The 23,014-nt window shown below is 51.0% G+C and overlaps 1 long non-coding RNA gene across 4 annotated transcripts; it reads right to left on the bottom strand.

Moving 5' to 3' along the window:
• Positions 1–2,648: 2,648 nt before the first annotated feature.
• LOC132233103 (uncharacterized) lies at positions 2,649–23,014 on the bottom strand. Of its 4 annotated transcripts, none has more exons than XR_009452557.1 (5): positions 22,735–23,014; positions 9,614–13,975; positions 5,953–6,059; positions 4,925–5,533; positions 2,649–4,300 (listed from the first exon to the last, which is right to left on the bottom strand). It is a non-coding gene; the product is annotated as an uncharacterized LOC132233103 (long non-coding RNA). The 4 variants fall into 4 exon arrangements; XR_009452559.1 differs by having other exon boundaries at positions 2,657–5,533; positions 9,614–9,724; positions 13,931–13,975; XR_009452556.1 differs by having other exon boundaries at positions 2,649–5,533.

The raw sequence follows: 23,014 nt of genomic DNA, 5'->3' as shown, positions 1-23,014 counted from the left end.
GGAAAGGGGAAGAAAAAGCAAGGAGGTAATTAGTAGCCAGATAATCAGGCTGCGCCGTTTTCTTATTACCTTTGCGGCCAAAGCAAGTCTTAAACATTTTCAGCGTTGATTACAAGCAGAGAAGGAACCAGCTCTCTATCTTGTCTCAAACCCTGCAGCTAATGTTTTGTTTTTTCCTGAGCTGGTGCTGGAGTAGGAATGTGAACAGAGCCAAGAAAGAGTGTATAGACAGGTATAATAATGAAAGAAAAAGCATGGCGCTCCTGGCTGCCATCGCTCCTTCCGGGAGCCCTTGGCCAGTCTTTTTCTGGGATCATTTTCTGTCATGTGACGGATCCCAGGCTGTCTGGCATGGGACTGGAGGTCAGGGTGGCTATACAGGCTCTGTAATTTCAGCTGGAGCCCTAGTTGGAGGTGACGATGGCACTGGTTGGTCCATCTGATGACTGTTTATTTTTTTAATCTGCACCTGAGGATATATTTTTATTGATTTTAGAGAGAGAGGAAGGGGGGAGAGGAGAGAGACATTGATGTGAGAGAGAAACATTGATGGATTGCCTCCCGTATGTGCCCTGACTGGGGATCAAACCTGCAACCTAGGTATGTGCTCCAACCAAGAATTGAACCCACATCCATTTTTGTTGTACAGGACGATGCTCCAACCAACAGAGCCACCCCGCCAGGCCTGATGACTGTTGACTGAGCACCATTCATGTGTCACCACTGAGTCAGGGGCTGTGAAACAGAAGTGAATATCACATCCCCATCCCCGTGGGCTGACAGTCTAGCCAGGGGTGGGAGAGACTAGATATTAATAATCCGTTAAATATACAAATAGCTATGTGATTACATGGCTGGTCCTGTGGGAAGAAAGGGTGGGGTGGTGGGAAAAGGTATGTGTGTAAGGGGGGGAGGTATGGTTAGGTCTCTGGCTATCCGGGTCCTGCTTGGGATATCGTAGCGGTAGGGTGGGTTCAAGAGGGAGGCTGCACAGCGGGACTGGACAAGGCCCCCCAGGGGGCCTCAGGCCTGTGAAAGGGAGAGTTTGTCCTAAAGCCATGGGAGAAATGAGGCACTAGTTGGACTTGTAGACTGGGGTACGGGGCCAGTAGGTTTACAGTTCAGGAAGAGCACTCTGGCTGTTGGGGGCGGGGTGGGGGCAGATTGGAGAGGTGTAAGGAAGGATGCTGGGTGATGGGCCATTCCAGAGGCCCCTGGGCTGACACGTGGGTGACACCCCAGGGGCCACAGGCGTAAAGCCCAGCACTTCTACGGGGCCTGAGAGGTTCTCCCCAGCCAGCTCCATCCCAGGGCCGCGTTCTGGAAAACGTCCATTTAGACACCTCACTAGGAGACAGCGTGACCAGCTCATCCTGGTTAGCCCAGGACTTTCCTGGTTTGAGTATCTAAGTGTCCGGTCCCAGGACAGCTTGGACAGCGTTAAATGGGGCAGTGAGAGTCAGCTTCCCTCACGCATGGGGCCTCCCTTCACCTTCTCCTCCAGCAGGCTGGATACAGGCTGAGCGGCTAATTCCCTGTGGGGCCCAGGATAAGTTGCTTGGCCTCTCTGGGCCACTATTTCCTCATTTGTAAAATGGAATTTGACCCGGAGAGCTTACTGGTCTCCTAGCTTTTCTGATTTCCTGCCCCTGTGGCTGCGTTTCAAAGCTTAATGCAGAGGGTCAATCGCAGAAGACAGGGCCCTGTACCCACGGGATAGCCTTGGGCAAGGTCCTTGCCTCTCTGTGCTTCCTTTCCTCCCCCACAAAATGGGAATAATAGTGCCTCCCGCGTGGAAATGTGCGCGCTAAGTGAAGCGAAATTGTTCCATGTGTCTGCATAGCTGGATACTCAGTAGTTGGAAGTATGGATACTCTGGTTAATGAAAAGTATGATTGAGAGATATGGTATTTCCTATGTAGTGACTGCCAGTTTTCAAAAAATTAGGATGTGACTAAGCACCCTTACATCTCAAATTTTATAACATGTGCCTTTCATGGCACTTATACTGTAGTCTGTTCAGATTGCCTTTCACCTCTGGATGTCTAGCTCCACGTGGTGGAGACTAGGTCCTTTTTGCCATTCTCCGCGCCCCCAACCCCCCCCCCCCCATAATATGTATTGAGTTAGTTGAGGTCACATTATGCCTATTTTACAGATGAGAAAAATGAGGCTCAGGATGGTTACATGTCTGCTTTTCAGTGGGGAGTCAGAATTTGAAGCTAAATCCAATTCGGGGTCCTATTCTTCCACGAATGGACCTCTGTTTCCTCAGGGGGTACACAGGGAGGGCAAGGCTAATGGGGAGGGGGTGCCAGGAGGCAGATCGGATGGGGGTGCCCCTGGTGAAGGTCTGACGAGGACTAAAGGGAGCTATGGTGGGCCTGGCACGACACTGGAAGCCTGGCCTGATCCTCCTGAGGACAGGAACCTTTGGGATGGTGCTGTCTCACCTAACTGGTTGCCATGGAGACAGGAGGAGGGGGTGTGTGTGTCTGTCTGTGTGTGCATGCACGTGCACACACACACGCATGCTAAGATTTATTTCAAATCTGCTACCCAGGTTTGCCCCAGAGATGCCACCAGCGGGTGGGCAGACCAGCCCAATACCCTTGAGTGAAAGAAAGGAAAAATCTGTTCTTCACTTTTAAATTTACTTTTATTATGAAAAACTTTAAGCATACACAAGAGCAATGTGGTACAATGAACCCCAACTACCCATCTCCCAGCTTCAACAACCACCAACTCTCAGCCAGTCTTGTTTTATCTATACCCATTCTCCTCCTCTTTCATCTCAGATATTTAGAAGCAAAATCCAGACAGAAATCATTTATTTTGCAAATATTTTCATATATGACTCCAAAAGAGGAGTGGGGTTTATCCCATCATAACCCCTACTAAAACTAACAGTAATACTTTAATATCAGCAAATATCTACTCAGTGTTCAAAATTCTTTGGTTGTTTCATAAATGTTTTCTTTACAGTTGGATAAAATTGGGACCCATACAAGTTCCATCCACTGGGATTGGTTGATGTGTCTCTTACGTCTCTCTCCATCTGCGGGTTCTCTCTTCCTCCCTTTTTCTTCCCTTGCAGTGTCTTTGTTGAGAAGCTGGGTTGATTTGTTTGTAGAGTGTCCTACAGTCTGGACTTTGCCTATTGCATCACCATATTGGTATTATACATGTTCCTCTCCCCTGTATATTTCTTGTAAATCAGTAATTAGATCTAGAAGCTACTTAGATTAATGCTTGTGTGTGTATGTGTGTGTTTATGATGATTTCCTAGTGGCTGTGTTGGATTTCCATTTGAAGGCACAGAATGTTAGCAGCATCGATGATCACTGTCTGGACCCATTAGAGGTTGCAAAATAGTGGCAAATAAATCCTATCCTTCTGTATTTGTGTGTTAGCTGGAATACCTCCATAAAAAGACACTTCCTTTATCAGCTATTTGGTTACTGTAAGGTACGGTTCATACCAGAAAGGAAAAATACTTGACTCTTTCCTTTTATTTAACAATTTTCAACATGATGAGTTGGTTTCTCAACATCCCCCAAAGATGACAGATGAGTTTATGCTTTTTTTTCTAGGTATCGTTGTGAACTCTTAGATTGGACATATCTAACACATTCCGGTCCAGGGCAGTTACTGTTCTTATTGATGCTCCACTGTCCCATCTGGCCAGCTGTCCTATCACATTGCCCCCTTCATCTTTTCGGGCATGATCCAGAGCCTTCCAGAGCTTCCACGCTCCCTGGTGACAGGACGTTCCAGGCTCCCCTTGCACATGTCCTGCCTCAGACCGGGGATCGGCTGTCTCTGCACAGAACCCCGGTTTCTCGTCAGAGGTGGTGCATAGAGACCCTAATCTGAGTGCTGGCGGTGCTCACTGTGACGGGATTGGTCAGTATTTCTAACCCTTTCCCTCCATTGGGATTGGTTGATGTGTCTCTTACGTCTCTCTCAATCCGCAGGTTCTCTCTCCCTCCCTTTTTCTTCCCTTGCAATGTCTCTGTTGACAGAGCTGGGAAACACTTTTATTCTGTCAGGCAGATTACAGCATGGGCTCGTCCCGAGGCTCCCACTCCAAAGGTGGGGCTGCAGACCCCACTTTGTCCCTGTGGTCTCGCAGCCCATCCCCTTCCTTCCGTGGCGGCGTGACGGGGCCTGTTCCTGAAAGCAGAGCTCCTCACCGTGTCTCCACTGAGCAGGACGCGTGTGAGAAAGCACTCAGGTCTTCCCTGCCTGCAGGAAGGACCCCGAGCCGTCTGATGAAAGTTACTGAACACCTAGAAACCTCATATCAGATGCAGGCCTGGGGGAAGCCCACGTCTGGGTCCACAGCGACCCCATTCTGCTGGGAGATGAGCCAGTTCTTCCCACCTTACTGTATGTGGACCCGCTCTCCTAGCTGCTCTCAATCCTGGCTGTACACATGGGGAATTATAGAGCCCCTTATGCCTGTCTCCCCGCCTCCCCACCCCCCCACCCCCGATCACAGTAAAGTCAGAATCTCCAGGGCTGGGGCCATATCATCAATATTTTTTAAAGCAGCCCAGGTAACGTGAATGTGCAGCCAGCGTTTAGCCTCACAGCTCCAGTCCTTACTTCTCAGCCCCAGGAAGAGAAGCAAGAAGCAAGGGGTAACGGGAGAATTTTGAAGCAAGGGGTTGGACTTCTACCTGTGAGCATTCTGGGACAGCACTGTTCACGAGAACTTTCCACAGTCATCGAAATGGTCCGTATCTGAGCTGTCCAGTGTGGTACCCACCAGCCACACCTGGGGAGTGGGCACCTGCGCTAGCTACTAGTGCAACCTAGGAAGTGAATTTCTTTGATTTTTAAAATTTTAATTAATTTAGGCGTAAATAGCCACCAATGGCTAGTAGCTCCAGACTTGGACAATGTCACTTGGGGAAACCTCATATCTGTAAAATAGGGACGAATAAGAGTTCCTTCGTTGGGCCATTGTCAGGATTAGAGATAAAGTATAATAAGTGCCTGGTGTGCACGAGGCGGTCAATAAAGTGACGCTTATTTCCTATTAACATCAGCCTTTCATTCCTAAAAAAGAAAAGAAAAAAGCTTGCCTGGCAAAATGAGCGCTCAGAAGCACCCCACCACAGAGACAAAAAATTCTAAGCTGTTCCAGAAAAATCCTTGGAAAATATTCCTTAATTGTCAAGTTCAATTGCAGCCGGAGGTTATCAGTTGCAAGGGCTGTGTTTCATTACAGATCTTGCCACAACTCAATAAATTAAGCAATCACTCACAACAGCATGTTGCTTTAATCCCCTCTTGGACCAGTGTCAGGTTGTTGGGCTTGTATATCAGCACAGCCCTTGAAAGGCGGCTCACATCGGCCTCGTTTCTTCTCCCTCAATTCATCAGCTCCTCTGTGCGCGTCCTGACCAGCAGGAGGGAGGACTGGAGGCAGAGCAGACCTCCTTTTATCAAAACTGGAGCGTTTTCCATCCTCTGGCCTTTCCAGGATCTGCGTCTCATTCGCTGAAATTACTGGCAGGTTTATCTGCAATGAAGACAGAAAGCGACACCGCTCAGCAGCCCAGATCTGGATGCGGAAAGCTAACTTGCCGCGGCTTTTCCATTTTCATCGTCTCCCTAGCGGTTTATAATCTCACAGTCGAATTTCATTTCCCCTAGAAACTTGGCACCAGAGGTGTTGGGCCCGGGAACATATTTGTTTGTGTAAATTAACAGAAAAATATGTTTTGTCCATATTTAAGTTCTAACTGTACTAAAGATATAAATACTGGATTACACAATGCTTCTCGCTGCACGGGCCTGGCTCACCTCCCCAAACTCTGCCTTTGTTTATAAAACCCAAGCTAGCGAGAACTGCGAACACTTACTGCCTCAGAAAGCTCCAGGGATGACCTCAGAGGCTGGGTCCACCCCCATCCAGGCTGGCATGGAACGTGTACTTACCCCATTTGGAATTGCTTCCCCTGGCACACAGGGTCCTTGCCATCCTCACACACACTGTTTATGGGTGTGGGGATGATACCAGCTTTTTGAAGGGCACTGGGCCGTAGCTGTAGAAATTAAAATGCACATATCCTTTGATTGAGGGAAGTTCCACTTCTTGCCCAGGCCAGTGTGTTCAGTGGTTAGAGCATCAGCTGTGCTCCAAGGGTCGCAGGTTCAATTCCTGGTCAAGGGTGCATGCCTGGGTTGGCTCCCTGTCCCCTGATGGGGGCCCTGCTGGAGGTAGCCAGCTGATGTCTCTCTCTGTCTCTCTCTCTCTCCCTCTCTCTCTCCCTCCTTCCCCCCCTTCCACTCTCTCTGAAGAGCAATGGAAAAAATATCCTCTGGTGAGGATTAACAAAGAGACAGAGAGAGAGAGAGAGAGAGAGAGAGAGAGAGAGAGAGAGAGAGAGAGAGAGATCCACTTCTGGGAATGTATCCTATGAATACACTCAACACATGCCAAAGAGCATATAGTTTTCAACAACAAAATCCTGGAGTTAATGAAAATGTTGGCCAGTGTGGGACAGTTAAGTAGATGCAATGCTAGAAATCACTAGAAAGAATGAGGTGGGTCAGAGGGCTGTGCTATCTTCAGAATATATTGTAACACCCCCGGTTATCTTAATGTTATGAGCAAAAAAGTGTATGCAGCCTGGCCGGTGTGGCTGAGTGGTTGAGCATCGACCCATGAACCAGGAGGTCACAGTTTGATTCCCGGTCCAGGCACATGCCCGGATTGCGGGCTTGATCCCCAGTGTGGGGTGTGCGATGATTCTCTCTCATCATTGATGTATAGTTCTCTCTCTCTCTCCCTTCCTTTCTGAAATCAATAAAAACATATTTTAAAAAAGTGTGTGCACTTGAATATATTTAGAAAATTTGTGAAGATTATGTAAACTGCCTACGGTGTTTACTTTTGAGAAAATGCAACTGGAGTTCCAGAAAAATTGCAAAGGGGCTCCTTTATTTCCCACATATACTCTTCTGTACTATGTTTATCATAAGCCTGCTATGATTTCTTTTAATTGGGATAATTAAAAAACAAAATGGTGCTCTGAGAATCATGTTCACACTCTGATTGGAGCAACATAATACAACAATAATACTCTTTTCATTACATGTCAGGCCAGTGGAGTGGTGGTGGGAATCTTTGCTGTATCTGCTCTTTGTGCAAATAACCAGTAGTGGGCTGAACGGTGGTCCCAGAGAGCTAAGATATATCCACTTCCTAATCCCGGGAGCCTGTGAATGTTACCTAATGTGGTAATATGGCAAAGACGTGACTAAGTTAAGGGTCTTGAGAGGAGCTGTTGATCCTGTGTTATCCAGATGGGCGCTAAATGCTTCTCACATGCACCCTGGTAAGACAGAAGCAGAGACAGACACAGAGAGGAAAACGGGTAAGACAGAGGAGAGACTGGAGTGATGTGGTCACAACTAAAGAATATCAGAGCCACCAGAAGGTAGACGAGGCAAGGGAAGGATTTTCCTGGAGCACCTGGGTGAGAGGTGGAGTCATGGGGGTAGGGAGAGCATAGCCCTGCCAGATTTTGGATTTCTAGCCTTCAGAATTGTGAAATAACAAATTTCTGTTGTTTTAAGCCACTTAGTTTGTAGTACAATTGACACTTGAACAATGCAGGGGTTAGGGGTGCGACCTACTGCACAGTCAAAAATCTGTGTTTAACTTTTGACTCCCCAAAACTTAGTTGTCCCTCAGTATCCGTGGGCAGTGGTCCCAGGGCCCCCTATGGATACCAAAATCTACAGGTGTTCAAGTTCCTTGTATCAAACGGCGTAGAGCAGCGGTTCTCAACCTGTGGGTCGCAAACAATGAAAATACATCCTGCATATCAGATATTTACATTACGATTCATAACACTAGCAAAATTACCGTTATGAAGTAGCATCGAAAATAATTTTATGGTTGGGGGTCACCACAATATGAGGAACTGTATTAAAGGGTCGCGGCATTAGGAAGGTTGAGAACCACTGGCGTAGAGCAATGCATACAGTCGGCCCTCTGCATCTGTGGGTGCCCAACCACAGATTGAACAGTACAGATACTTACTGGGGAAAAAATGTATAAGTGGACCTGTGCAGTTCAAACCACCTTGTTCAAGGTTTAGCTGTCAGGTGTTATGGCCGCCCTAGGAAACGAATACATCACCGACTACACAACACCTGTAAAATGCATGACGTGCCTGGCTCTTTTAAGAAACAAGCTTACTAAACCCGTGGCTTTGGTGAACACAAAGAATTCATTCATTCGTTCCAAAGATATTTATTGAGCATCTACTAAGTGAAAGGTAGAGTTCTAGGTGCTGAGGATACAGCAGAGAACAAAACAAAGATGCCTGCCCCCCTGGAAGTGGCATTTCAGTGAGAAGTAGTAAGTAAAATAAACGGAGCATAGGGAAAAACTGATAGTGGTAGAAGGTGCTAAAGAGAATAAGACCGCATAGAAAAGGGAAGGGGCCAGGAAGGGGACTGGGAGAATGCACTCTTCCCAGAAGGTGACATTGGAGTAGAGGAAACCAATACACAACTTGACTGACTTTCCGAGTCACCCACTGGTTGGACCAGAATAAATAGGAATGAGCACCCTTTTCTCCCCTCCATCTTTCTTCCCTGCCTCCCTCCTTCCCAGGCTTGCTGCCTGCCTGTTGTGTGCCAGCGGCTGGGGGTGCAAAGATGAGTGAGACCCGAGCCCCCATGCTCACGGTTCTCACTCATGGGGGAGCACTCATAAGTGAGTCATTACAGATACAACACGGGGTGGTGGGGGGCAGCAGAGCAGAGGCCAGGACAAGCTTCGTGCTCTGTCCATGGTGGAGAGCAGGGTGGGAGATGAGGGGTGTGTGGGGATGGGGTCTGGGAGATGGAGACAGCAGGAATTGGGGGGCAGTCTTTAGCTCTGATTCCGTGGGAAATTAGTTGGGAGGGGCACGCGGACATGTGTCTAGGGATTCTTGTATTCCCAAGTCCAGCAGGCACACCTAGGGAGGATGAGCTCTGAGGACAGCCTACCCCTTTCAGTGCCACACAATCCACGAAGGGGGAAACAGTCCCCAAGTCTGGAATTGGGCTGCCTTGGGCCACACAGAAGCCAAAGTTGATCTTATTGGGGTAGAAGGGGGGGGGGGTTTACTCACTCGGGCAGCTATGAAGAAGGGAGAGCCTGAGCTGATCCAGGGACTGGAAGGCTCTGGGCTCAGAATGCAGCACTAGTCTCTCCCACTCCCCCCTCTCTCCTCCATTCCATCTCACATTTATGCTCCCCTCTGCTCACTGGCCTCAATATCTGGGGCACAGGTAGCGCTGGATACTGGAGAGGAGGAAAAGCAACCTTCCCACCAGCTCCAGTTAGGACAATCTGGATTGGCCCTGCTTGGGTCACATGACCACACCTGGAGCAAGCACTGTGGCTGGCTCAGAAGGGGGCTGCTGTGATTAGTGGTATTGGGCCAGGTGTCCACACCTGGACCCTGACTGTAGCTGAGGGATGGGTGTTCCCAGGCCTTCTCCCGCCATTCCCACGGGGTGTCACATCTGTTACAGGAAGTGGGAGAGAAAGCGCTGGCAGGGAAAAAGCAAAAGCGAAAACAGAACCACCTACCTCTGTTGCCTTCTCCTGGCGGTGCTGCTGTCACTCTCGGCCGGCCGGGCTTTGCTTTAAGACTCGCGCTGGCTGTCTATAAACCCCAGAGCTGCCAGAATGTACTCAGACCTGATTGTTGTGGTTGCTTTTGTTATTGTTACGTAATTATTTTAATCACACTTACAATGTTTTGTTCATCTTTGGTTTACGACGGCCTCTCCTGCCTCTCTGGGGAGGAACTGTGCCTGTCTTGGTTACTACACGGCTCAAACCCAGTACACAGTCCCTTATGTGTAGTCGGTACTCAAATCACGGATGGAATGAATGAACATTCATTGACTGTCCTAGAGAAGAGGAGGAGCTGCAACCTCCTTATCTGTTCTCTCCTCCCTCTTCCCAGTCGTGACAAGGTTGTTAGTGTAAGTGCAGCCTTGGGTGCACTAAAGGCTGGGAGCTTCTGCCTTCTTGGGCTGAGAATCTAGATAAGTGCAGGAACTAATGTTCAAAGGGTGGGTAGAGGCTACTCTTTGAGAAGGATAATGGAGCTGTGTCTGAGCTGGGAGGGGTTGGGTGCCATGCCTGGGTGCCAATGTCTGCCAGGCCACCTGCCTCTAATGGGCATTCCTGGTCCCCCTGTAGCTCCGGGTTGTTTGCTGACCAGCAGGCGTCGGTGGTGAAGACTGCAGGCCTATTATTTGCTGTGATATCAGGGTACACTCCGAGTCCAGGACACAATGGTGTGGCCAAGTCAGACAACTGTGGGCTCTTAGGGAAGAAGGCTTAAGACAAGTGGCTATTTTTTTAAAGTACTTATAACCCACATGTCAGCTGGGGTCATCTAATTTTTTGGAGACTCAATAGGTTTGAACCCTGTCCCACATACCAGGGGAGACCCAACTTTCCTTGGAACTTTTCCAGGGATTGGGGGTGACGGGTACGTATGTCTCTCCCAGGCACCAAAGGCTTTAAATTCCTGTGTCCAATGAATCAGTTCTGCTTGGGCAGCCTTTTGCTGGTCTCAGGGGCATGTGGCCTGAACAGTTGCACGGGGCCAGCGTTTGGTTTTATGCTCTGCTCTTGTCATTTTAAACACATTATTAGTTTTTGAATAAAGGGCTCCACATTTTCATTTTGCAAATGATGTCACCAGTCCTGTTTCACTCAGAAGCTATTCCTTTTCCACCCTACACGGATCCACTGGAGACTGCTTTTGATGCCTCCGTTCTCCCCAAATTCCATCCACACAAGGATGTGGGTGTAGGAGACCCGAACGGAGGGTTTGAGGCAAAAGACATTTCAGCCAAGTTAACAACATAAAGTGAGGTGTTTAAACTGGCTTCCAACTCCTTAGCGGGAAACAAAGGGGAGAAGGACAGGCTGAAGAATCAAGACTGACGGAAGGTTGATAATTGTTGAACCTGGATGATGAGTATGGGGTGCTTGTCACAGTGTTTTTCTCTGTTTCCAGTAACAGGAAATTTCCAGAATACAAAATTGGAAAAAGCAATATAAGACGTGCCTCTGACAGTTCCTCAGAAAGTTAAACGTGGAGTTACCCTATGACCTTGCAATTCCACTCCTAGGTATAGGCCCAAGAGAAATGAAAACGGATGTCCACACGAAAAGTTACACAGCAATGTTCACAGCTGCGTAATTCAGCAAAGCCCCAAAGTGAAAACAATGGACATGTCTACCAACTGACAAATGGATAAATAAAAACGTGGCTGTTAAAAGGAATGCCGTTCTCATATGTACTGTTGCATGGGTGAACCTTGAGAGCACTGTGCTAAGTGAAAGCAGCCAGTCTCAAAGGATCACATACTTATGATTCCATTTGCATGAAGTATCAAATCCACAGAGACAGAAAATAGATCAGTGCTTGCTTAGGGTGGGGGTGGGGTGCATTGGAGGTTCAGGGGTGAGGGCAATGCCAAAGGGTACGGAGTTCCTCTTTGAGGTGATAAAAATGTTCTAAAATTGATTGCCATGAACGGTGCCTACATCTGAATATACTCCAAGGCACTGGATTATATAATTTCAATGGATGAGCTGTATGGTTCATGAACCACATCTCAATAAAACTGTTTTTAAAAATCATGCCCTCCCCCATCCTCTTGACAGGAATCCTTAAGCTCCAGCCTCTGGCCTGTTGGGGAAATTGCCCCCCACATACCCAATTGCCATCCACTTGCGGTTACCTTTTTTGTGTCTTAAGATATTTTTCCTTCTCTGAAGAGGTGACTGTTCCACAGCCAAAGTGCCCTACTGAGGGTTTTCCTTTCACTACAACACTTTCCCCTTTCAGAGTTGACAGATAATAAAATTACAATTTAAAATCCCCAAGGTATTCCATCATAGCAGTCACTAGTAAAGTCTAAGCCAGTGGTCAGCAAACTCATTAGTCAACAGAGCCAAATATCAACAGTACAACGATTGAAATTTCTTTTGAGAGCCAAATTTTTTAAACTTAAACTATATAGGTAGGTACATTGTTATTAACTTAATTAGGGTACTCCTAAGGCTTAGGAAGAGCCACACTCAAGGGGCCAAAAAGCCGCATGTGGCTCGCGAGCCGCAGTTTGCCGACCACAGGTCTAAGCAGTGGTGAATTCCAAGAGCCCCCTAATTCCTTCAAGGAAGGGGAGGCCTACTGGAACGCTCCAGAGCCAGTGGTCTTTGTTCTGAAATGTAACTTAGTCACCTCACAGGTGGGGAGAGGGGCTGGCAAAGAATGTTGCCAGGGCCAGGTTCTTCCTAACAGAAAGGCAGGTTTTTGGATCTGGAACGTGGTGGGCAAACTATAGTCTGTGGGCGAAATGTGGCCCACTTCCTGTATTTTGTAAATAAAGTTTTATGGGAACACACCGACCCATCTGTTCCTTTACATATGTTTATCTATGGCTGGTTTCTTGTTACAGTGGCAGAGTGGAATAGCTGGACAGAGACCATGTGGCCTGCAGAGCCTAAAATACTTAGCTGCTGGCCCCTGGGATGGAAGATGTGGGCTTGAAGCCCAGCCCACCACATGCTGGATGTGTGACCTCGGACGTGTCAGTTCCTCTCTCCAAGCGTGTTTCTCATCAGAAAGCCAGAGATAATAATAACAGTGCCTCCTTTATACGTTGCTTGTGCAACTAACATGACTTGATACGTATAAAGTGCCTGGTACTCAATATATGCTGGCGATTGTAACGGTTAGGAAATGAGGACAGTAACTCCTGCTTCACAAGGTTAGCTGAAGCAATGGAGACAATGCCTATGCAAATCGTTGGCAAAAACAAAACAAAACACGTCTGCATGTTTATTATTGTTATAAATCTCTTAAAGGCTTTTGAAATGATTCTTTGCTTCTCAGTAATATTTATAATTTGGAGCTTTGAGACGGTAAGAACTCGAATTTCAGAGGAAAAAGGACATTTAATCCAAAAATTCAACCCCTTTCAATAAGCTGTTCAGGAAATTGTGCTCCCTGACCCCTGGCTGGGACTTGAACCTGCCCAGAACAGAAACCTGAGTATTCTTTCAGCTGAACACTGCACTTCCCCCAATAACAGATGCCCAGGAGTCCAGGACCACATGCCTTTAACCACTCATGTTGGGTCGGGGAGAGGAAAGAAACCTGTGTCTCCACATCCTTCAGGGGCTGTCCAGAAGCCTGCTGAGGTGGCCAGGGACCACCCCAACAACCTGCTTTCCTGGAAGGTGTCCTTTAAATAGGTTTGGTTCCGGAGATTGGTCAACCTCCCATTCATTGATTGTGTCACATCTATTAACTGAGCAGCTAATACATGCTAGGCCCTGAGGATATAACAATGAATGAGTTGGGGTTCTTGACCTTGGCAACGTCCCTGCCCGTGTTCTAATAGGGGCAACAGACAAACAAATACATACTTGGATAATTCGGCCCCATAATAAATCATCATTTTCTCCCCAGAATTTCAGTCCCACACTAAACACTGTATTGATGATCTGAAAAAACGACTCTGGGCCTGGCTGCCTGATGGTGGGAGTTAAGAGTGGCAGATTTGGAGTAAGTCAGATCCGGGCAAGACTGGCTCCATAATTTGCCAAACGAAAACCCGGAGCACCTGGTTCCAAAATTATTAAGAATTTCAAGATGACAACAGCAGAGCATTCAAGCAAGTGCAGGGCCCCTAACCCTGATGCCGGCCCTGCACCCGGGGTCAAAGGCCTTTCCAGCTGGGTACCACTGGGCACATTTCTTCACCTGCCTGCGCCTCAGTTTCCTCATCTGAACAGGCCCAGCTGCGGGTTGGCTGTGGCCATTCCGTGAGACCAGGCATGGGAAGTGCTTAGCGAGGAGGAAGGACTCACCATCTTACCAGTGCGCTCAGCCTGCGGGGGCAGCCGCATTGCCTCCTAGAAGAACAGTGCACATTTATTATTCTTAGATAAGAGCTGAGACTTACCTAGCACATGGTCGGTGCCAGGCACAACCCTTAGTCTTTAGGGATGTTTGCTTAGTTCATCCTCACTGCAGCTCTGTCATGGAGACACTTTTACTCCAGCACCCAGACAGGGGAACTCGGGAGCGGGGACTTGCCTGAGGTCACCTGAGTTCACTCACCCGTCAGTGAAAGAGTCCAGATTCAAACAGGGGACATCTGGCCCCCAGGTCTGTGTTCTTCATCTAGCTGTGTGTCCCCGGAGCTGACACATTGCTGACACGCACATGTGCGTAGACAGGCATGTATGCACGCCCCTCCGAGATGCTAACGCCAAGCCTACAGTGCGGCACTTTCCCCACAACAGGGCATTCTTTCTTTCTTTGCTTACTCTTTCGTTGTCTCCCCCCGACTCAACTGGGAGCCCCAAGAGGGCAGGGTCTGTCTTGCTCCCTGGTGTACCGCCGGCACCTGTCCCAGAGCTTGGCACACAGTAGGTCCTCAGCAGACATGTGCCCAGTAAAGGGAGGCAGGAAGCAGGTGTCCGGTCAGAGAGCTCTCATCCAGAATCAACAGGAACCATTTCACTCCGACACCTGGCTTTTCTCACTTGAGGTTCTCCCCACTTTGTGGGGAGAGGCAGTTAAGGGGTGGCCCGAGGGCCCAGCCCCTATTCTGGCAGGCCGCTGGGCAGGAGTGGGTGTGGGTTGTGCCCTGGCAGCTGGGCTGGCAGCTGTCTAGGTGCCCGCCCCAGCTGGCCAGCTGGGCCCCGATGCCACCCCCCACCCCATGACACAGCAGAAAGTGAAACTGGAGTCTGCCCCTGCCCAGGGGGGACCCAGCGCTTACTGCTTCCTCTCCAAGCCACTATCCCAGGAGTGGGCGGGGAGCTGGTGCCCTGGCAGGCACAGGGGGGCCTGTTTGAGGAGCCTCCCTCCAAGCCGAGGGCACTGCTGTGCCCCCTGCCCATCCCAGGGCTGCTGGTGCCCTTTGGGACCCATCAGAGCTGCCTGATTGAGCCCCTGCTCTGACACAGAGGGTTTAATATTCCTCCCCATTTCACTGAGAAGGTGCCTTGGCCGGGAAAGAGGGCACTGGGGCATCATGGTCCTGAAATAAGAGCTAAATAAGAGCTATGGGTGGGTGTAGGGGCCAAGGTCTGAGTGGTCTCATTGATGATGGCGAGCAAGGAAGGGGTGGGCCCACTCCATCAAGGGAAGGCATGTGACACTCAGGTTGTCAGGGCGGAGCACACCCCTCCCCACCCCAACTACACGGGGTCATCTTGAAAATCCCAAAAGCAAAAAAGGATTCTAAAGTTAGTGGACCTAGGAAACTTTACAAGCTACCATCTTGACTTCTGCTCCATCCTCCATACCACCTGTATTCTTTGTTTAATATTCTTCTTTCAAGCAACTCACCCTTTTTCACTTACATAAACTGATGTAAAAAAAAAAAGGGGGGAGGGGCTTCTATCTCTACCTGAAATTGAAAACCAACCGGTTGCCGCGAATAGAAATGAGCTCTTCAAACAAATACCTGTTAGAATGATTTAGCCAGGTGCCACATCAGACTTGGGAAGCTTCTATTCCTAAAAGCTTCTATTCCTCGTATATGAGAAATGGGGGCTCAGAGAAATTGAGTCACTTGCCTGGGGTGACACAGAGCTGGGGGTGGCTGCTTCCAGAAACCAGAGCTTCTGTGGGCTGCAGTCTCCCCTCCCGTGAGTTGCCTTGGCATATTTGGCACGTGTCAATAACTAAATGCTAGCACTAATACCTTCCACGCTGGATGCTTTAACGGCCCCATTTCCAAAGCGCCTTCGCAGCTGGTATACCAACTTGAACTCATTGTAACGTTGGGAACAACCAAGAACGCTTTGGGACCAGAGCAGGGGCTGTTGCCCCTCCTTTGGCCGATAGGGAAACCGAGGCAGCGAGTGGGACAGTGGTCTGTCTCAGGTTGCAGGCGAGCAGGCCAGCACTGCCCAGGGCCCTTGCCAAGGCAAGGATCCCGGAGGCCCGGCTGGAAGGCACCAGGCAGAGTGTGAAATTCACCTTGTCCAACAGGTAGCACCTGTTTCTTTCCCACTTTCCCCACCTCCCCCCAGGAACCCCACGCAAACGCAGACAGTAGCCATAGCCACCCCATTTCTTCCCAGGCCTGATCTCCAACGTCCTGTGCCTGCAGGGCAGACAGCATGTGTAGCCACCCGTATCTGTGGATGGTGGTAACCATCTGAGCACCATGAGGGGAGATCTGTCAGGGACCAGCGGAGGGAATGGGGTGGGGGTGGGGAGGGCATGTCCTCTCTTCCTTTAGTTGCTGGAGGAACTCAGACCTGCCGTCTTCCCAGCCGTCCGGGGCCAGCCCAGGGACCCCCGAGGAATACTGCAAGAGCAATAAGGATTTTTAGGGGCATTATGATAGTGGAATGGAAACACATCTGCCCCCAAAAGTCCCTCATTTTCCCTGCGGTAATGAACCAGCTGGGCAGGAAGTGGTGGCTCTCTGAGCACCAAGAGCCAAAACTAAAAAGGAAAAAATGTACAAAGTTAGAGCAAACTTGCAACAAGCCAAGGCTTTCGTGGTATACGGTGGCTCCACCCAGGCCCCCAAAGGCTGATCATGATTGGCTGATATTTGGCTAAACGCGTCTCCACACAGCGGCTTCAATGCAGATGTGCCGCCTCTGTGCCCAGAAAACCAGGCCTGTGCCCAGAAGACCAGGATCTGGAACCTCAGAGCAGGTTCCAGGGGCCATTCCCCAACGCCAGGCCCTTGCTGGACCCTGCGACGTTCCCCAAGACCCCAGTGGTTGTTCCAAACTCTCGCTAATGATCTAAGTGAGCCAGGACTCCATCAGGACCTCCTCCCCTGGAAGGTGGGAAAGTAAGTCAACTGGGAGACCCGGATGAAAATATCTGGAAAGCGAGCAGCGGTTTCCACGGCCGTCCAACCAACAGAAGGGTGAAGACTTGATTAGGGGAGACTACAGGTTATCACTGGTGGGGCAAAAAGGCTCGAAAATCACTGCTCAGGGCCACGCACCATCCCTCCGGGCCCACCACTAATGACTGAGGCTAAGGAAGGAGTCCAGGGCAGTGGCTCCCATGGGGCATGTGGGCCCTGAGGTCTCCACAGGCAGGGCCCCTGTGCCCACCAGCACCCCCGGCTGTGAAAGGGTTAACCCCTCCCACCGTCACTGACACCGGAGGAGGAGGAGGAGGAGGAGGAGGAGGAGGAGGCTGCTCACTCAGCAAGCTGGCCTATCACACTGGGCCATCACACTGGCCATCGCAGGAGAGAGGGACTCAAAACAGCCTCTGTGAGTTCTGTGAATGGAGGCGTCCTTATCGCCAACAGAATGAAAATGGGGCGAAAAGCTTCCCGACACAGAACCAACTACCCGGTGCTCGCTGGCTCCTTGGCACCTGTCGCGTGGCTCTGGGTCTCTGGCGGGGACTCCGCACAGATGCCAGTGAGCCGTCTGGGCCAGGCCTGCGAGGGAGCAGGTCTACACTGGCCATGTGACAGCCAGCAACCAGATCTCTTCTTTCAAGCAGCACCTAAAATATTCGTTGGGTGAACCTAAGGCTAAATATGGCCTGGCCTGCGAGTGCCCAGTCTGGACCTCTTAGTGCCATTCTAAGATGCAATCAGGAGCCCACGAGGCCTTTTGGTGGCCTGGTGTCCAGTTACGGGGGCCAATGGGAGTCCCGTGGGAATGGCTGACTCAGAGCTGGATGCAACTTCCTTCCCCAAGCGGGTTCCTGCTGCTTCTCTCCCAGAACGCTCATCCAGTTCTCTCTCGGGGCACCCTCCCAGGGGGGCTCAGACGGATGTCCCCTCATCCGCCCAGCTGGCCCACCGATGGTCCCCCAAAGCCTTCTCCCCACTCTAGGGCTACAACCTTGCCCTCCTTCCCAGGTTCCCCGTGATAAGAGGGCTCAGCGCCGGTGGAGGAGAGGCCCACTGGCCGGAGAAGACGGGCAAACACACACAGGTAGCTCGCAGGTGGCTTAGCTGTGTGTGTGCTTTGTTGCTGCCCCTGGGCCTCACCCCCTTGCCGCCCCCCGCCCCGCCCCCAGGGCAGGATCGCTGGGGAGCCCTGTTGCTAGACAGCAGAGAGCCTCAGCCTGGCCTGCAAAAGTACAGCTCCGCCCCAGAACCTTCGAGACTGGAGGCAGGTTTGCTTGGAGCTCTTAGGACCACCCCCCCTGTCTCCCTTTGAGCATTTGGGAGACTGTGCTTATTTCACAAAGTGGGTTCTGCCCTCACCCGAGCCCACGTGGTAACCGGACAGTGAACCCTGTAGCGTCTCAGAGGAGGCTGCCCTGGGAGCCCAGGACCCCCCTTCTGGCCAAGAAATGCTGCGGGCTGGGTCCCGGGAGGAGAGACCCCGGGGCACCTGCCTGGGGCTTGTTTGGGCTCCAGCAGTGGCTCTGAGGCCACACTCAGGCCTACACTGGCAGCAGTCCAGGCTGTCTTGGGCAGAGATGCCAACAGGCCTGGGCACTGACCTCACCCATAATTCCAACAAGACAGCCTAGCTTTCGGCACACCTCTGAGGAAACTTTCACACCAGGCCGCACAGCTCCCCGAAGGCACAGGCCAGCCTCGCACTCCTTTCCCTGCCGGGGCCAGGTCCTCCGGCGGAGGCCAAATCTGCCCCCATCGTCCCAATGCATTTTTTAAATGGCTTTCTGGTGACACCAGCATGAGTTTCCATTTCCTAGGTGTGCCTCCCTCTCATGGGCTGATGCAGCCATTCAAGGACACTGAGCAACAATTTGGCTTTGTGGGTCCTTAAGCTCAAACATTTTATATAAGGAAGATGACGTAAAATCAGAAACGTTCAGGCTTTCTAAATATTTGCTCATGCCCCCTACAGCTGAGGACGCCGAGAAAGCAGCATCTGATGGTTGGCTGCTCTGAAAAGACACCACAAGGAGGGCTCGGGGCCTCGGGGTGATGAAGGGACCCCCAATTCCACTCCTTGCAAACTCTCTTCAACATCCACCCTCTGGCCTGAAAAGCCTGCGCAGCTACTAGGCCTGACAAGTCTACGGTTGTTTACATCATGTTTGTGTAGGTGTCTTTATCCAGGGTTCATTTTCACCTCTTTCCAAAAATGAGAAGCAAAAAGGACTTTACATTTCCCTGAGTTTAGGACGCTGGGAAAGACAGAAATTTCCAGCTTCAATAACTCCAGCCAACAATGTTTTATTTTGTTTGCGGGTGCCCCTGTTTTCTGGCAAGCGACTGTAACTACGGAGTCGACTAACTTTTCCATCAGACTAATTTCTATCCTCACGTCTGAAATAGCTGTATTTACAATCCCAATTAAAAGAGGGCGAGCCAACCTATTAGGAAGCTGTAAGTTTATTATCTGGTAAGAATCTTCTTTCTGTTCTTAATATAAGGCGGGAGGGGGGCCTGGGAAACAAGAAATAGAGGGAGTGTCCCTCGTGGGGACTCGTCCAGCTTTCATTGGTTTGAGTCATACACACATGTCTTATTTTTAAGGAAGTATCCGTTTCACTGCCGCAGCACCTCTAAAAATTTTACCCCCGGCTATACCATATTCTTTTCCTTCGAAATATTTCCCCCCCTGTGAGATTCGCCATGGCTTGTGTATTGCTAAAAACGAAATTCAGAGTTGCTATTTCCCCCCCTAAATCCACACTTCTTGTGGGGAGTGGGATAGCAACTGCTTAATGAAATTTTACGCAGAGGAGAAAAGGCAGAAGGTAATCAGTGTGTACATCAGTTCCACGTTTAGGTGTCTTTTTCCCTTGGTGGGTGGGGGGAGGGGTGGTGGTAAGACTATGAAAAGAAGCTGTGATTCTTTGCCGAATTAATGACAACTTCTCACTTGCAAAGTACTGATTTATAATCTCTTCATCATACTGCTTTGCCTGTTTCCAGACGCAGGGGGTGGGGGGTGGGGGGAAAGTTTGCTAAAGGTATTCCTATAATTACATGCCCGGTTTCAGAGGGCTGAATTTAAGCAGTGACTGTACTGAGCAAGGTTTCAGAGGGCTGAATTTAAGCAGTGACTGTACTGAGCAAACACTCGGCATTCCCATTTAGCACTAAATCCTGCCTGATTTTCCACACGTAACAATTCAGTAATCTCAACATACGGCTTCGTCGCCGCGATTATAACTCAGGATCTTGGCGTAACGTTCCGTGTTCCGGCCTGGGTAATTCACAGAAAGCGCCCTCTTTGTAGAAGTATCATTAAAGGCTAATTTGGCGAGATATCCTTACTTAGCAGAGCAAATAGGATCTGACAGTCAGCTCCGACGGCAGTGACGATTCAGCAAAGCACAAGCACCCTTTTACAGCGTGACAATTTCCCACTGCCCAGCCTCGCTGGAGCAAGAACTCTGGAAGTCAAGAAGTGCTTTTGCTAAAACCGGGGCAGTGCAGCCCCTGTCATCTGTGTGTCCATGTGCCCTGTCCACTAAGCACTGAACCTTTTCAGGTACCTTACTTTCCTATTCCCTGTTGTGCACACTGGATTGAAATCCAGGCTTGCAAATAAAATTAAGGTACGTGGATATCCGGAGGTTACAAATAAATGTCAGGGGTGTGTGTGTGTGTGTGTGTTGTGTGTAAATTAATGCAACTTAATAAGGTTAATGTTCTGGGAGGGGCATTTGTCCTCCACCATCCTTGCCTTTGGAAATTCCCTGTATGCAGAGTTTCTTATAAAACGACTTAGAGGGAGGCAGCAAGGACTTGCAAAGAAATATTGTGATTCCACGTGGAAGCAAGCAGAGGGCTGCTCCTCTGACAGATCTGAAGGCAAATCTAATATAATTATGATTCGTGGTTTCAGCGCTGTTTGGTTTTTGGGGTGTCAAGCAAGCAATGTGCCACTCGTTTCCTTCAAATCCTGTCCATGAAAACATCTCATCAAACCATTGGGGGGTGAGGGGGTTGTACTTTTGCCTTCACATATCTCCTTTTGGCCTTCCAAGCAAAGAGGCCCTGGAAAACACAGCAAGTTCAACACACACACACACACACACACACACACACACAGACACACACGACTATCCCCAACACAGCCTTTCACTTTTACCCCAAGTGGTACACCTCCCCGCTTCCCTCTGACTTTCAGAGGCGCAGCCTGGGGGTGTCAGCTTTCTCCCTCACTCTCCCGGGGCTGCTGGGGGACCTGAGTCCCTCGCTGTTGAGAATGACCCCAAAAGCGGGACTTTGTGGGCCAGTTGGATAAAACATAAACTCATCTCGCCCTCAAAACCCCGATTCTGGGACCACAGCCTTCAACATCTCCTTTCTGGAGGAGTGACCCCTCCCCAGCTCACAGCACGGGGGCGGGCTGTGTTGGAGGCAGGATTTAGGAGAATCCTGGATAAGGGAAGGAATCATGACAGGGTTTTCCTGCAGACATGACAGTTCATCACCCGGAAAAGCTGGGGTCGTGGTAGGGAGAGGGCGGATCTGCCCACCCCATAGAGGGATCTTTCCCCCCTCTCCTGCCCCCAGATCCACAGTTGGGCCTGAAATTTGCCGGGTAAGACTCTGGGAGGCCAAAATGCCCTTTAGCAAAGCGCAAAGGGAGTGCCTGTGGTGCCTGGTACACTTCCACCCCCACCTCCATCCAGCTAAAGTGTAGTTATCCGTGCCCTTAATTGTCTCTCATTAAAGTCAAATTTGCTGCTTGCTCAGATTGGGGGGGAATTATCAGCATCTTAATAGCTCAATTAGCCCTTGGGTTCTGAAAGGCCACCCCCGCACATACACCTTTTCTTCCCCACCTTAAGCCCCCGCCCTTTTCCACAACTTCTCCTAAAAATAAATTATAAATATGGATGTGTCCTCAGAGGATCCGAGCGGCACATTCCAGGGCTCCTCGGGAGGGGACTGGAAGTGGGAGAAGCCAGAACCGCTGCTCCCCCCGCCCCCAAATCTAAATGTCTTGTGCTGCTTTCTCCCCGAACTTTTGCCCGAGCAACTCGGTTGGTCTCGGGCCCCGGCACCCCGATCCGCACCCCGGAACCTAGTTTCCTTTGACTCCTGCCCAGCGAAAGCTACAGCCAACGTGCTATGGCCGCCCGCTCCGGGGAGGAAGGGAGGGACGCGGCGAGCGGGCGGCCAACTTTACTTCGGGGAGGTGGTAACTCTCGGGGGACCGTCCCCCCGGCTCTCCCGACGTCCCCAGGAGGGTGGCGCCGGCCCCATCCGAGCCAGCGCAGCCCCGGGCGCACGTGGAGCGGCGGGCGCGGAGGGCGCGGACCGCGAGCCGGCGGCCTGCTCTCCGCTCAGCATTGATATCGGGGTCACGCAGCGAGTCAGTTTCCCGATGGGCTCCCCGGGGTGGGGGCGGGGTGGCTGCCCTTCCCACCGCCTCCTTAGTTTCCCAGCCCGAGCTCCAGGGAGGTGGGGGGCTGCCTCGCCCCCATCCCACCCCGCCCGCCCAACACTCCCCTCTCGGGAGCCGGGGAGGGGGCTGGGGACCGTCCACCCCGCCGCTTCGGGGGGCGGCGGCGGCGATCGCAGCCCAGACCAGCGTCTCACCGGGTCCCGGGAGAGCCGCGGGAGGCTCCGGCCGCAGCCTCCCCGCTCCGGTTCCCACCCACCCCCCAGGCGTTCGCCCCGCACCCCTCCTCGCTCCACGGGCCTGGGCACCCACCTGCCGCGGCCCCTGCCCTAGCCCGGGGGAGGGGTGCCATGGAGGGAAAAGGGGAGACTCACCGCCGCTGCCTCCTCCGGGGGAGCAGGAGGCCCCCTGGGGCTGCGCCTTTCGGGGCTCTGGGGAGGCGTGCGCGGAGCGGTGGGGGGTGGGGGTGCCCCGCGGGCCCTGCAGCCTCCGCCCAGATTAGAGCCCAGGCTCAAATCCTGCTCCGTGGGGTGGGGGGCAGACTTCCAGAAAAAAATCCCTCCCCGCCCAGACGAGAGCCAAGTGATGGGGGGCGGGAGGGGGGGGGGGGCTAGGAAACCCTGCTCTGCAGAGAGCGCGGAGCGGACGGGCTGC

Source organism: Myotis daubentonii, chromosome 4, assembly GCF_963259705.1.
Source record: "Myotis daubentonii chromosome 4, mMyoDau2.1, whole genome shotgun sequence".
In the NCBI taxonomy this organism is placed as follows: domain Eukaryota; kingdom Metazoa; phylum Chordata; class Mammalia; order Chiroptera; family Vespertilionidae; genus Myotis; species Myotis daubentonii.
The sequence above is the reverse complement of the archived record's forward strand: the minus strand, read 5'-3'. Positions and strand labels throughout refer to the sequence as shown.